This window comes from Equus przewalskii, chromosome 13, assembly GCF_037783145.1.
Source record: "Equus przewalskii isolate Varuska chromosome 13, EquPr2, whole genome shotgun sequence".
Classification (NCBI taxonomy): domain Eukaryota; kingdom Metazoa; phylum Chordata; class Mammalia; order Perissodactyla; family Equidae; genus Equus; species Equus przewalskii.
Window position 1 is genome coordinate 34,613,860 of NC_091843.1, and position 13,027 is coordinate 34,626,886.

At 34.5% G+C, this 13,027-nt stretch overlaps 1 protein-coding gene across 20 annotated transcripts in view; it reads right to left on the reverse strand.

The window, feature by feature from the left end:
• Positions 1–13,027, reverse strand: part of LOC103550704 (protocadherin gamma-C4) — a 172,275-nt gene that overhangs the window by 34,179 nt on the left and 125,069 nt on the right. The gene's annotated exons all lie outside the window — the stretch shown is intronic.

The window sequence follows — 13,027 nt, forward strand, 5'->3', positions numbered from 1 at the left end:
TTGTTAGAAATGCAGAAATGCCCCACTACAGACCTACCAAACCAGAATCTGCATTTTAACAAAATACCTGGGTGATCTGAATGTACATTAAAGTTTCAGAAGCACTGATCTAGTGGGTTATTCAAAGATATACTGGTTTATCAATCATTTTTTCCCATTCACCATCACTTCATTGACAGTCTGATTTTTAAAAACTAGCTTTTAAAAGTTGAAGTAGTATTCCCATTAGTAATAAGGCCCATAGTTTCCCTAAGACCTCTTCATTAGCCAGCAGAACTCTCTTGGATCCATTGTCCACAGTAGCCAGAGTGACCTTAAAATTTTAATTGGATCATACGATTCTCCAGCTCAAAACTCCTCAGTAGCATCTTACTGCTTTTGAAATAAAATACCAAATCCTTTGCGTAGTATCCAAGTTCTCATGCTTCTCCTTCTCTTGATACTCCATTTACACTGCTTTCACAGTATGGTCGTTAGCCAAGCTCTTTTCTGCCTCAGGGCCTTCATGCAGCCCGCTCCTCTCCCAGGAAGGCTTCTTTCCCTTCCCTCTCTTTGCCTTGCTAATTTCTACAAATCTTTCTGGTCTCACTTTAAATGTTACTTCCTAATAGGCATCTTCCATTAGGGATCAGTTTAAACTATGATCCTTGTTATGCTCTCTTAGGGCACTTTATATTTTCCTGTGTTGAACCCAGCACAAGTTAAAATTTTATAATTATATTTTTGTTTAAGCATAATATCTGTATCTTCCACTAAAATAAAAGCTGCAGGAGGGCACAGACCATGCCTGTTTTGATGATCGCTTATATTCCCAGTATCTAGCACAGTAGGCACTTAATGGTTTTTCCTCCCAGGTTTATTGAAGTATACTTGACAAATAAAATTGTATAAATTTAAAGTGTACAACATGATTTGCTATATGTATATATTGTGAAATGATTACCAGAATATAGTTAACACATCCATCATCTTGCCTTGTGTGTGTGTGTGTGGTAAGAAGATTTAAGATCTACTGTCCTAGCAAATTTCAAGTACACACTACAGTACTGTTAACTATAGTCATCAGATTCCCAGAACTTATTCATCTTATAACTGAAAGTTTGTACCCTTTGACCAACTTCTCCCTATATTTAACGCTTCTTAATATAGCAATCTTCATGCTGATGGCATAGTAATCATAAAATACACTAAGAACTATATATATTCATTTGTGTGCATCCATTTTCCCAAGGGGTAAGCATTTGTCAAAGATACAGTCACTCTTTCAAGCTGCCAGTGGGCCTAATGAAACTATTTCTTAACGTAATGATTTCAAAGAGAAAACATAGTTTGCCAAAGAGCCAAGTAAGGTGTGGTAACACAACTCACACTGGAAAAAAACAGAGAGATGGTGTAACTTCCCCTGTTACCTCTATCCAGGGGAAATGGAAGCACCAGTGTACAGGATCAATACAATTTTCTAGTCTCTATCTTCTTTTCTCTCTGTTTTATAATTTCAAGAGATCCTCTGATCAATGAGATGCAGCAATATAATTTTAAAATAGAAAGTGAATATATTATAGTGGTCAAGAGTGGGGCCTTAGTGTCTAAAAGACTCAAGTTCCAATAGTGGATATTACACTTAGTAGCTATGTAACCATGAAGCTTTCATTTTTAACTTCGCTTTTATTTTCTTTATCTGTAAAATGGGAATAATAATAGCACTCCTTGACATAACTACAGGCACCTCAATCTCTTATTTCAATCCTTAACAGTTTATACTTGCCATAGAGTTCTCCTAGACAATCAATGATTTTTAGTAAATTTATACAGTTATGCAACCAACACCACAATCTAATTTTAGAATACTTTCATCACCCCCTAAAAGTTCCCCCATGCCTGTCTGTACTCAATCCTTGCTCCTACCCCAAGCCTCAGGCAACCACTGATCTACTTTCTATGTTCTTTTGCCTTTTTGAAATTTCATAAAAAGGGAATTACAAAATACATAGCCTTTTGTATCTGGCTTCTTTCACTTAGCATAATATCAAACCCAACTCTTAACTACACTCTCAAATCTGTACATTGTCCAACCTTCTTCATCTAACAAGGGGCATTTCTAGTCCAGTCAAAAACTTCCAAGTTATTTTCAACATCTTTTTCAACATCCCCACATTCAATTCTTCACCAGTTCATGCCAATACTTGCTACCTCCAAAAAAAAAAAAAAAAAAATATATATATATATATATATATATATATATTTTCTGCTTTTTCTCCCCAACCCCCCCCCCAGTACATAGTTGTATATTTTATTTGTGGGTCCTTCTAGTTGTAGCATGTGGGACGCCACCTCAGTGTGACCTGATGAGCAGTGCCATGTCTGTACCCAGGATCCTAACCAGCGGAACCCCGGGCCGCTGAAGCTGAGCACACGAATTTAACCACTCGGCCACGGGGCCAGCCCCCAAAATATATTTTGAATCTTTCAATTACTTTCCCTCTTTACTGCCACCACCTGAGTCAAAGCCACCTTAAACACTGCCATAGCTTCCTCTCTGGTCTTCTTATATCCTCTTGTGCTTTCCTTAAACTCCATTTCACATACACAAACCTGAGGGATCTTTCAAAAATATAAATTAAATTATATACTCTCCTTGATAAATATAGTGCTTGGTACCAGGATTGGCTACATAATTTGTGGGGACAATGCAAAATGAAAATAGGGGGCTCTTTGTTTCAAAATTATTAAGGATTTCAAGATGGTGACAGCAGGGCATTAATCCAAATGCAGGACCCTTCTAAGAATGGGGTCCATGTGACAGCACAGGTCACCTGCCCATGACACTGGCCTTGCCTAGAACAGAGGAAGCTCTCCATAAATATTACCTAATATTATTATTATTGTTATTATTATTTTTGAGGAAGATTAGCCCTTAGCTAACATCTGCTGCCAATCCTGCTCTTTTTTGCTGAGGAAAACTGGCCCTAAGCTAACATCTGTGCCCATTTTCCTCTACTTTACATGTGGGATGCCTGCCACAGCATGGCTTGACAAGCTGTGCATAGGCCCACACCTGGGATCCGAACCGGTGAACCCCAGGCCACCGAAGCAGAAGGTGTGCTTAACCGCTCTGCACTGGGCTGGCCCCTACCTAATATTATTTTTTAATGTTAGGTAGTTACCTAATATTATTTATTCCCTGAGAGTCAGTAATATCAGAAAAGCCTATTAATGATACTATTAAATTACAGCATTCAAGTGAAAACATATATGTGTTATTCCCTTAAAATTCTAAATATCATCTAGTAATCTTTCAATTCAATATGATTTGCCTATTTGAGAAATATCCTAAAGTCAACTTAAGGGATCATTTAAGGATAAATGGTATAAAAACAGATAACCAATAAATCAATCAAACATGTATCACAATTTAGACAAGTGGGAGATTCAAGCATTTGGTGAAGAAGCTGGATGGTTTAGCCTTAATTTTTATCTGAAGTTTACCTGAAATTTATTTATATGAAAAAATGTTTTGCATACTTCGGTTTAATAAAATAATCTAAGAATCTTAAGAGTAAGTTTTATAAGACCTCTAGTCTATCTAACCTTAGAACAAGAAGGAATTATCTCATCAAAATATTTTGGAACTATAATCAGTGATTTTAGGGATGAAAAGTTTAAGGGAAAGGGGCTGGCCCCGTGGCCGAGTGGTTAAGTTCACGCGCTCCGCTGCAGGCGGCCCAGTGTTTCGTTGGTTCGAATCCTGGGCGCGGACATGGCACTGCTCATCAAACCACACTGAGGCAGCGTCCCACATGCCACAACTAGAAGGACCCACAACGAAGAATATACAACTATGTACCGGGGTGGGGGGGGGGGGGACTTTGGGGAGAAAAAGGAAAAAATAAAATCTTTAAAAAAAAAAAAAGTTTAAGGGAAAAAAAGATGTTTACCTCTTCGTCCATTTAAGCACTATTCTCTTCTAGTCTTGATCACATTAGTACTCTCTTACTGTTTATTATATTTCAAAGCTTAAATACACCAGGAAACTACCTGCAAAAAATTACTAAATTTGTCCACATGAAAATCTCCTCAAAGATCTAAATTCTCCTTAGAGAAACAGTATTTGTTCAATTTCTCCCCAGCATGCTGTTATTATTTTATCTAAATTATTATCAGTTCTCACCAAGGGGTTAGCCTTGTATGGCTTAGTTGTTTCTTTATTTTTTTGAAATAAAGTAATTCACTTCAACATATAATAGTAACATTGAGTGGGAAAGAAGTGTGGCTTTCTGATCATTAGAACCTTTTGGCAATACAGAAGTTTAGTACACGATAAAGATGCTATCTCAAATCACTAGGACAAAGATGAAGTTTTTAATAAATGGTATTGGTACAACTGGATAGCCACTTAGGAAAAAGATAAAATTAGTTCCATACCTCAGCAAACACAAGAATAAAGTCCATACAGATCAGAGATCTAAATGTAAAAACCAAAAAAACATACAAGCACTGGAAGAAAACTGATGATTTTTTCTATAACTTGAATGTGGGGCACGGCTTTCTAAGTGTGACTCAAAACCTAAATGCAATATAAGACTGATTCATTTGATTACATAAAAATAAAGGGGGAAAAAGGTCGCATTGCAAAAAAATAATATAAACAAAGGTGAAAGGCAAATGACATACTGGAAGAAAATATTTGCAACTTATTTCTTGGACAAAGGGCTAATATCTCTAAATATATAAATTAAGTTTTTAAAATTTTAGGACAAAACACTCAGAAACTCTAATAGAAAAATGAACACAAGATATGAACAGACAATTTTAAAAAAGAGATAAACTAGCTCTTTAATTATGAAGAGATATTTAACTTCAATCATAATAAGAGAAAATTCTAATCAAAACTATTTTGAGATTTTTTTACTGATCATATTGGTAAACTTGAAAAGCTTGACAATGTACTCTGTAGATGAGGCTGTGGGAAAATAAGCATTCTCATCTATTGATAGGAATGCAAAATGGTTTATATGGAGGAAAATAATTATATCTAGCAAAACTACATATGCATACCCTATGACCTAGCAATCACACTTTTAGGAATTTACCCTGAATATACACATCAAAAATTATTAAAATACATATGTGCCAGGTTATTTATTATAGCATTATTTGTAATTGCAAAAAAGACTGGAAACTACCTAAATGACAAACTATAGATTGGTTGAGTAGACTATAATATGTACACATACAGTGGAGTTTTATGAAGCTATATATAAAAAAAAATCCACAAAGATCTCTAGAAATTGATACAAAAGATTTCCAGGATATATTATGAAAGTGAAAACTTTGCTTTTGACCATGTGGAACTAGCTATACCACTATAAACAACTAGAAAATTGATGAAAATATGTGGAAAATGCTTTTAGACATTGGCTCAAAAAGAGTGCAAGACTGAGAGAAGGAAAGCAAATGAAGTGAGTTCTAGGATCTCTGGTATTTTGCCTAGAGGCAACTTTTAAACCATGGGGCAGGAAAGGGGAAATCCAAGAATAACAAAATGGCCTTGCTGAGTTGAGGGTAGAAATTAGAATTTGAGGAGACTAAGGTAGCTAGAATTTGTGGGACAGAATATCAGAGAGAATGGAGCCACACAAAGTTCTCCAGAAATCGGGATAAAGATCTCACTGAGTCTTTGGCTGAATAATAAACTGAATGTGCACAGACTGACACTCTTCTGAAGCTGGGCAAAGAGCAAATGTCAAGGGAGCTATTAGCTGCAGAGGTCCCAGAGCTCGCACAGCAATGGGAAATATTTGAATTCCATTCAGCCAGAATCAGAGTCTCTGCTGAACACTCAAAGCAGAAAAAAAGAGTCACAACTGAATAGTAGGACTACACTCGCCCAAAGCCAAGGCTGCTATAAACCTGCCCTAACAAAGCTTAAAAATAAGCCTTGAAAAGATCAACCAGATCTTCCTTGACTTATGATGAAGTTATGTCTCAATAAACCCATCGTAAGTTGAAAATATCATTAAGTCAAAAATGCACTTAATACACCTAACCTACTGACCATCATAGCTTTAGCCTAGCCTACCTTAAATGTGCTCAGAACACTACATTGGCCTACAGTTGGGCAAAATCATCTAACACAAACCTATTTTATGATAAAGTGTTGAATAGCGCATGTAATTTATTGAATACTGTACTGAAAGTGAAAAACAGAATGGTTATATGGGTATAGAATGGTTGTAAGTGTATTGGTTGTTTACCCTCAGTATGCAGTGGCTGACTGGGAGTGTGGCTTGCTGCTACTGCCCAGCATCTTAAGAGAGTATTGTACCACATATTGCTAGCCCAGGAAAAGATCAAAATTCAAAACTCAAAGTACAGTTTCTAGTCAATGTGTATCACTTTCACACCATTGTAAAGTTGAAAAATTGTAATTCAAACTATTGTAAGTTAGAGACCATCTGTACTTCTTAAAGAAAGAAACAAAACCCAAACACTCAACAATGTGGTATTTACAATGTCTACCATCCAATAAAAACATTACGAGACATGCAAATAAGCAGCAAATTGTGATCTAAAACCAGGAAGAAAATCATCACTAGAAATGAGAGAGGTGATAAAATTAGCAGACAAGGACTCTACAGCAGCTATTGTAAATTTTCTCAAGGATTTAAAGGAAAACATGAAGATAATAAGAGAGATGAAAGAATGAGATGGAACTTCCAGAGGTGAAAAATACAATAAATGAAATGAAAACTTAACTAGACGGGAGTAGCAGCAGACCAGACACTGAAGAAGAAAAGATCACCTAACCTGAAGACATAGCAATAGAAACTATCCAAACTGAAACACACAGAATCAGATTGAAAAACAAAATGAATAGAGTTTCAGCAACCAGAAATATATAAAGTGGAAAATATAAAGTAGTCTAACATAAGTGCAATTGGAGTTCCATAATTGTGTGTGTGTGATAAATAATATTTGACTGAATATAATCTAAAACTTCCTAAATTTAAAGAAAATTATAGACCCACAGAATCAAGAATTTCAATGAACCACAAGTAGGATAAACATAAAGAAAAACACACCAAAGCATCATAATCAAATTTCTGAAAACCATCGATAAAGAGAAAAATTTAGAAGCAGTAAAAGGAAAAGAAACATTAAATACAGGGGAACAAAGATTAGAAAGATTGTAGACTTCTCACCAGAAACAATGCAAAGCGGAAGAAAGAGGAACAATGTCTTTAAAGTGCTGAAAGACAAAAAATTTCAGCCTAGGATTCTATATCCAGCAAAAATATCTCTCAAAAACAAAGGTGGAATAAAGATTTTTTTTAGACAAACAAAAATCAAGAAAATTTGCAACCAACAGATCTGTAGTGCAAGAAACATCAAAGGAAGTTCTTTAGTCTGAAGGAAAATGACACCAGGTGGAAACTTGGATTTATGTAAAGAAATTAGTGACACAAATGATAAAAATGTACGTTACATATTAAAGGCTTTTCTTCTCACTTTTTAATTTCTTTAAAAAAACAAATTAATTAAAGCAAATTATTTAAAGCAAAAATAACAACATATTGTGGCTTAAAATATATGCAGAAGTAAAATGTGTGACAACAACAGCTCAAAAAACCACAGGAGGGAAATAGAAGTATATTGTTAAAGGGTAAGGACATTATATGTGAAGTGGTATAATATTATTTAAATTATATTTATGGTAAGTTAAAGGTGCATATTGTAAATAAACTAATATCCGAGACAAAATGGAATGCTGAACAATACTCAATCTAAAAGAAGGAAAGAAAAGATTAAAAAGAAATAAATAACTGATGGGATAAGAAAAAAAAACAAAGAGCAAGATGGTAGACATAATCATATCAGTATTATATTAAATGTAAGTGGTCTGAACATTCCAATTAAAAGTGAGAGATAGGTAAAAAAGCAAGACCCAACTATATCTATCCTGTCTACAGAAAACGCATTTTATATATAAAGAATGGAAAAAGATATACCATGCAAACACTAATTATAAGAAAGCTGGAGTGGCTATATTAATATCAGAAAACAGTAGGCCTTAAGACAGACATATTAGCAGAGAGAGAGAGAGAGACATTTCAAAACGACAAAAGGGTCAATTTATCAAGTATCAAGAAGATTTAACAATCTTAAATGTCTCTTTATCCAAAGAAAATTGGCAGGGACAAAGAAAGACATTATATAATGAGAAAAGGGTCGATCTACCAGGAAGACATAGCCATCTTAAATGTGTATGTACCAATAACAAAACTTCCAAACACATGAAGTAAAAACTGATATAATTGAAAGGTAAAATAGACAAGTCCATCATTACAGTTAGAGACTTCAAAAATGTGACAACAATTGACAGAACTACTAACAAGGATATGGAAGAAGTGAAGAATAATTGATAAAACTCTTTTTCAAGAATTGATAGGGGCCAGCCCTGTGGCTGAGTGGTTAAGTTCATGCACTCTGCTTCGGCAGCCCAGGGTTTCACTGGTTCAGATCCTAGGCGCGGACATGGCACCACTCGTTAGAGCACGCTGAGGCAGTGTCCCATATGCCACAACTAGAAGGACCCACAACTAAAATATGCAACTATGTACTAGGGGGATTTGGAGAGAAAAAGCAGAAAAAAAAGAATATTGGCGATAGTTGTTAGCTCAGATGCCAATCTTCAAAAAAACAAAAAAAGAATTCATAGAATTACTAACAAGGATATAGAAGAACAGCATCATTAACGAACAGGACCTAACTGACACTTAGAGAACATACCACCCAATGACAGAATATATATTATTTTCAATTACCCATGGAACATTCTGATCATATCCAGGGTCAGAAAACAAAGCTCAACGAATTTAAAGAATGGAAATCACATAGAATATATACTTTGACCATCCTGGAGTTAAACCAAAAATCAGTAACTGAAAGATAGCAGGAAAATCTCCAAATACTTGGAAATAAAACAACACAGTTCTAAATAATCCATGGGTCAAAGAGTAAGTCTCAAAGGAAATTTAAAAATACATTAAACTGAATGGAAATGAATTACAACATATAAAAATTTATGGGATGCAACTAAAGTAGTCCTGAGAGGGAAATGTATAGCACTAAAGATAAAGGGTCTCAAATTAATAAACTATGATTCTACCTCAAGAAACTAGAAAAAAAAAGAGAAAAATAAACACAAAGTGAGCAGAAGCAAAGAAATAATAAATATAAGAGCAGAAATCAATGAAACTGACCTCCTAGGTATACACCCAAGAGGAATTAAAACACATGTTCATACCAAGACTTGTAGCAAATATTCATAGCAACATTTTTCATAATAGCCAAAAACTGGAATCAACTCAAACGCCCATCAATAAATGAATAGAAACAAAATGTGTTATATCCATACAATGACATACTATTCAACGATAAAACGAAGTGCTGATACCAGCTAAATATGGATGAACCTCAAAAACATGCCAAGTGAAAGAAACCAACACACAAAATACCTAAATATTGTATGATTATATTTATATGAAATTTCTAGAAAAGGAAAAACTGTAGAGCCTAAAAGCAGATGAGTGGTTTCCTGGGCTGGGGATGGTAGTGGGAACTGACTGAAATCAGGCACAAAGGAAACTTTGGGGTGAAGGAAATGTTCTAAAATGGGATAGTGGGGATGGTTGTACAACTGTAGAAATTTACTAAAACTTGCATAACTATACCATTGAAATAGGTGAAATTTATGATATGTAAATTATACTTCAATAAAGCTATTTAAAAAGAAAAATGGAAATCAATAAAATTGAAAACAGGAAAACAATAGAGAAAAATCAATGGCACAAAAAACTGGTTCTTTGAAAACCAATAAAATTGGTAAAACAATAAATTGACAAACTAGCAAGAGTGACAAACCAATATCCACAATGAAACAGGATATTACTACAGACCTCACAGACATGAAGAAGAATATAAAGGAATATTATGAACAACTTTATGCACATAAACTCAACAATTTAGATGAAATGAACCAATTACTAAAAAACAAAACTATTACAACTTATACAATATAAACTGGATAATTTAAATAGTCCTATAGCTAATGGAGAAATTGAATTCATAGTTTAAAAATTACCAAAAAGAAATCTTGAGGCCCAGATGCTTGCAATGGAGAATTCTACCAAATTTTTAAAGAAGTATTAGCACCAATTCTATACAATCTCTTCCAGAAAATAGAAGAGAAGATACTTTCCAACTGACTTTTATGAAACAAGTATTACCCTGATATCAAAGCCAGACAAAGAAAACACAAAAAAAGAAAACTACAAATCAATATCTTTCATGAATATGGATACAAAAATCCTTAACAAAATATTAGCAAGTAGAATTCAGCAACATTTAAAAAAAATTATACACCATGACCAAGTGGAGTTTATTTCAGGGATGCAAGGCTGGTTCAACATAAAAAACCTCTTAGAAAACTAGAAATAGAGGAGATCTTCCTCTACTTAATAAAGAGTATCCACACAAACCAACAGTAAACATTATACTTAATAGTGAAAGACTAAATTTCCCACCTAAGATCAAGAACAAAGCAGATGTCCACTCTCACTCTTCTTATTCAACATAATGCTAGAAGCTCTAGCCAATGTATTAAGGCTAGAAAAAGAAAGAAGATATGTATTTCATAAAAGAATAGTATTTCATGTGCAGAATGAAAGGAAGAAGTGAAACTGTATTTGCAGAAGACATGATTGTCTACATAGAAAATCCCAAGGAATCTACAAGAAAACTCCTAGAACTAATAAGTGAATTTAGCAAGGTCACAGGATACAAAATCAGCACATAAAAATCAATTGTATTTCTATATACTATCAATGAACATATGGAAATTGAAATTAAAAACCCAATGTCATTTACAATTGCTCAAAAAATGAAATTCTTGGGTATAACTCTAACAAAATTTGCACAAAACTTCTAGGCTGAAACTTACAAAATGCTGGTGAAAGAAATCAAATAGGGGCTGGCCCGGTGGTGCAGAGGTTAAGTGCACACGTTCTGCTTCGGCGGCCCAGGGTTTGCCAGTTCAGATCCTGGGTGCGGACATGGGACCACTTGGCAAGCCATGCTGTGGCAGGCGTCCCACATAGAAAGTAGAGGAAGATGGGCACGGATGTTAGCTCATGGCCAGTCTTCCTCAGCAATAAGAGGAGGATTGGCATCAGATATTAGCTCAGGTCTAATCTTCCTCAAAAAAATTCAAAAACAAAAACAAAAAGCAAAGAAAAATTAAAAGAAAAAAGAAATCAAATAATATCTAAATGAATGGAGAGGGAGACATACAATATTCGTGGATTGGAAGGTTCAACATAGTAAAGATGTCGATTCCCCATATTTTGATCTCTAGGTTTAACATGTTTCCTATCAAAATATGAGCAAGATTTTTTTTGTAATATATACAAGCTTATTCTAAAATTTATATGTAAAGGAACAGGCCCTAGAATAGCTAAAACAATCTTGAAAAAGAAAAATAAAGTGGGAGGAATTATTGTAACCAATTTTAAGACTTACAATATAGTTACAGTAATCAGGACAGTGTGGTATTGGAAGAGAGATACACACATAGCTCAATAAAACAGAATAGAGAACCCAGAAATAGACCCACACAAGTATGGCCAACTGGGCTTTTTTTAAGCCATAAAGATGTGTTGGCTCACACAACTGAGGTCCAGAAGTAAGTAGGTGTCATGATTACTTTGACCCAGGGGCATAAGTATGTCACCAAGGACCTGATTTCCTTCCTTCTCTCTACTTAACATACAGTGGTATTCTTCATGGTACAGCTTCATGCTAAGGCTGCCTGCCTCCTCTCATGGACTTAACATGGCTGCCACCAGTCCCCACATACTTCCATTTCCTGAGGAATAAAAAAGCATCTTCCTCAGATCAGCAGAATACCCCTCCCACTAGCTTTGTTTAGCCAACTTATTTTTGACAAAGTGTAGAAGTGATTCAGTGGAGGAAGAAAAGTCTTTTCAACAAGTGGTAATGAAGCCATTGGTCATCCATGGATAAAAAATTGACTCTTGAGCCAAACCTCATACCTTCTACAAAAATTAACTCAAAATGGATCATAGGTGCCAACATAAAACTAAAAAACTTTTAGAAGAAAACATGGAAAAATCTTCAGGACTTAGAACATGTTAACAGTTCTTAGATATGATACCAAAAGCATGATCCATAAAAGAAATTAATAAATTATACTCCATTGAAATTTAAAACTTTTGTTTTAGGAAGATCCTGTTAAGAGGATGAACAGACAAGCTATAGAGGAGGAGACAATATTTCCAAACTACATATCTGACAAAGGACTTATATCTAGACTATATAAAGAACTCTCAAAATTTAACAGCAATTTAAAAATCCAATTAGAAAATGGGCAAAACAGAAAAACAGACTTCTTACTGAAGAAGTAATGGCAAACAAGCATATGAAAAGATGTTCAATATCACTAGCTATTATACAAATGCAAATTAAAACCACAACGAGATATCATAAACCTATTAGAACAGCTAAAATAAAAAATAGTGACAATACCAAATGCTGGTGAGAATATGGAAAAACTGGATCTCTCATAAATTGCAACTAAGAATGCAAAAATGGTACAGTCTTCTGGAAAATACTTTCATAGTTTCTTATAAAACTAAACATACTTACCATCTGATATAGCAATTGCACTCCTGAGCATATTCTCTGAGCAGAGAAATGTAAACTTGTGTCATAAAAACTTTTATACAATGTTCACAGCAGCTTTAGTTGTAATAGACTCAAAATGGAAACAACCCAAATGTCTTCCAAGAAGTGAATGGATAAACTAACTGTAGTATATCTGTATAATGGAATACTACTCAGTCATAAAAAGAAGCAAACTCTTGATACCAGCAACAACCTTGATGGATCTCAAGGGCATTATTCTGAGTTGAAAAAAAAAAGCTAATCTCAAAATGTTACATACTGT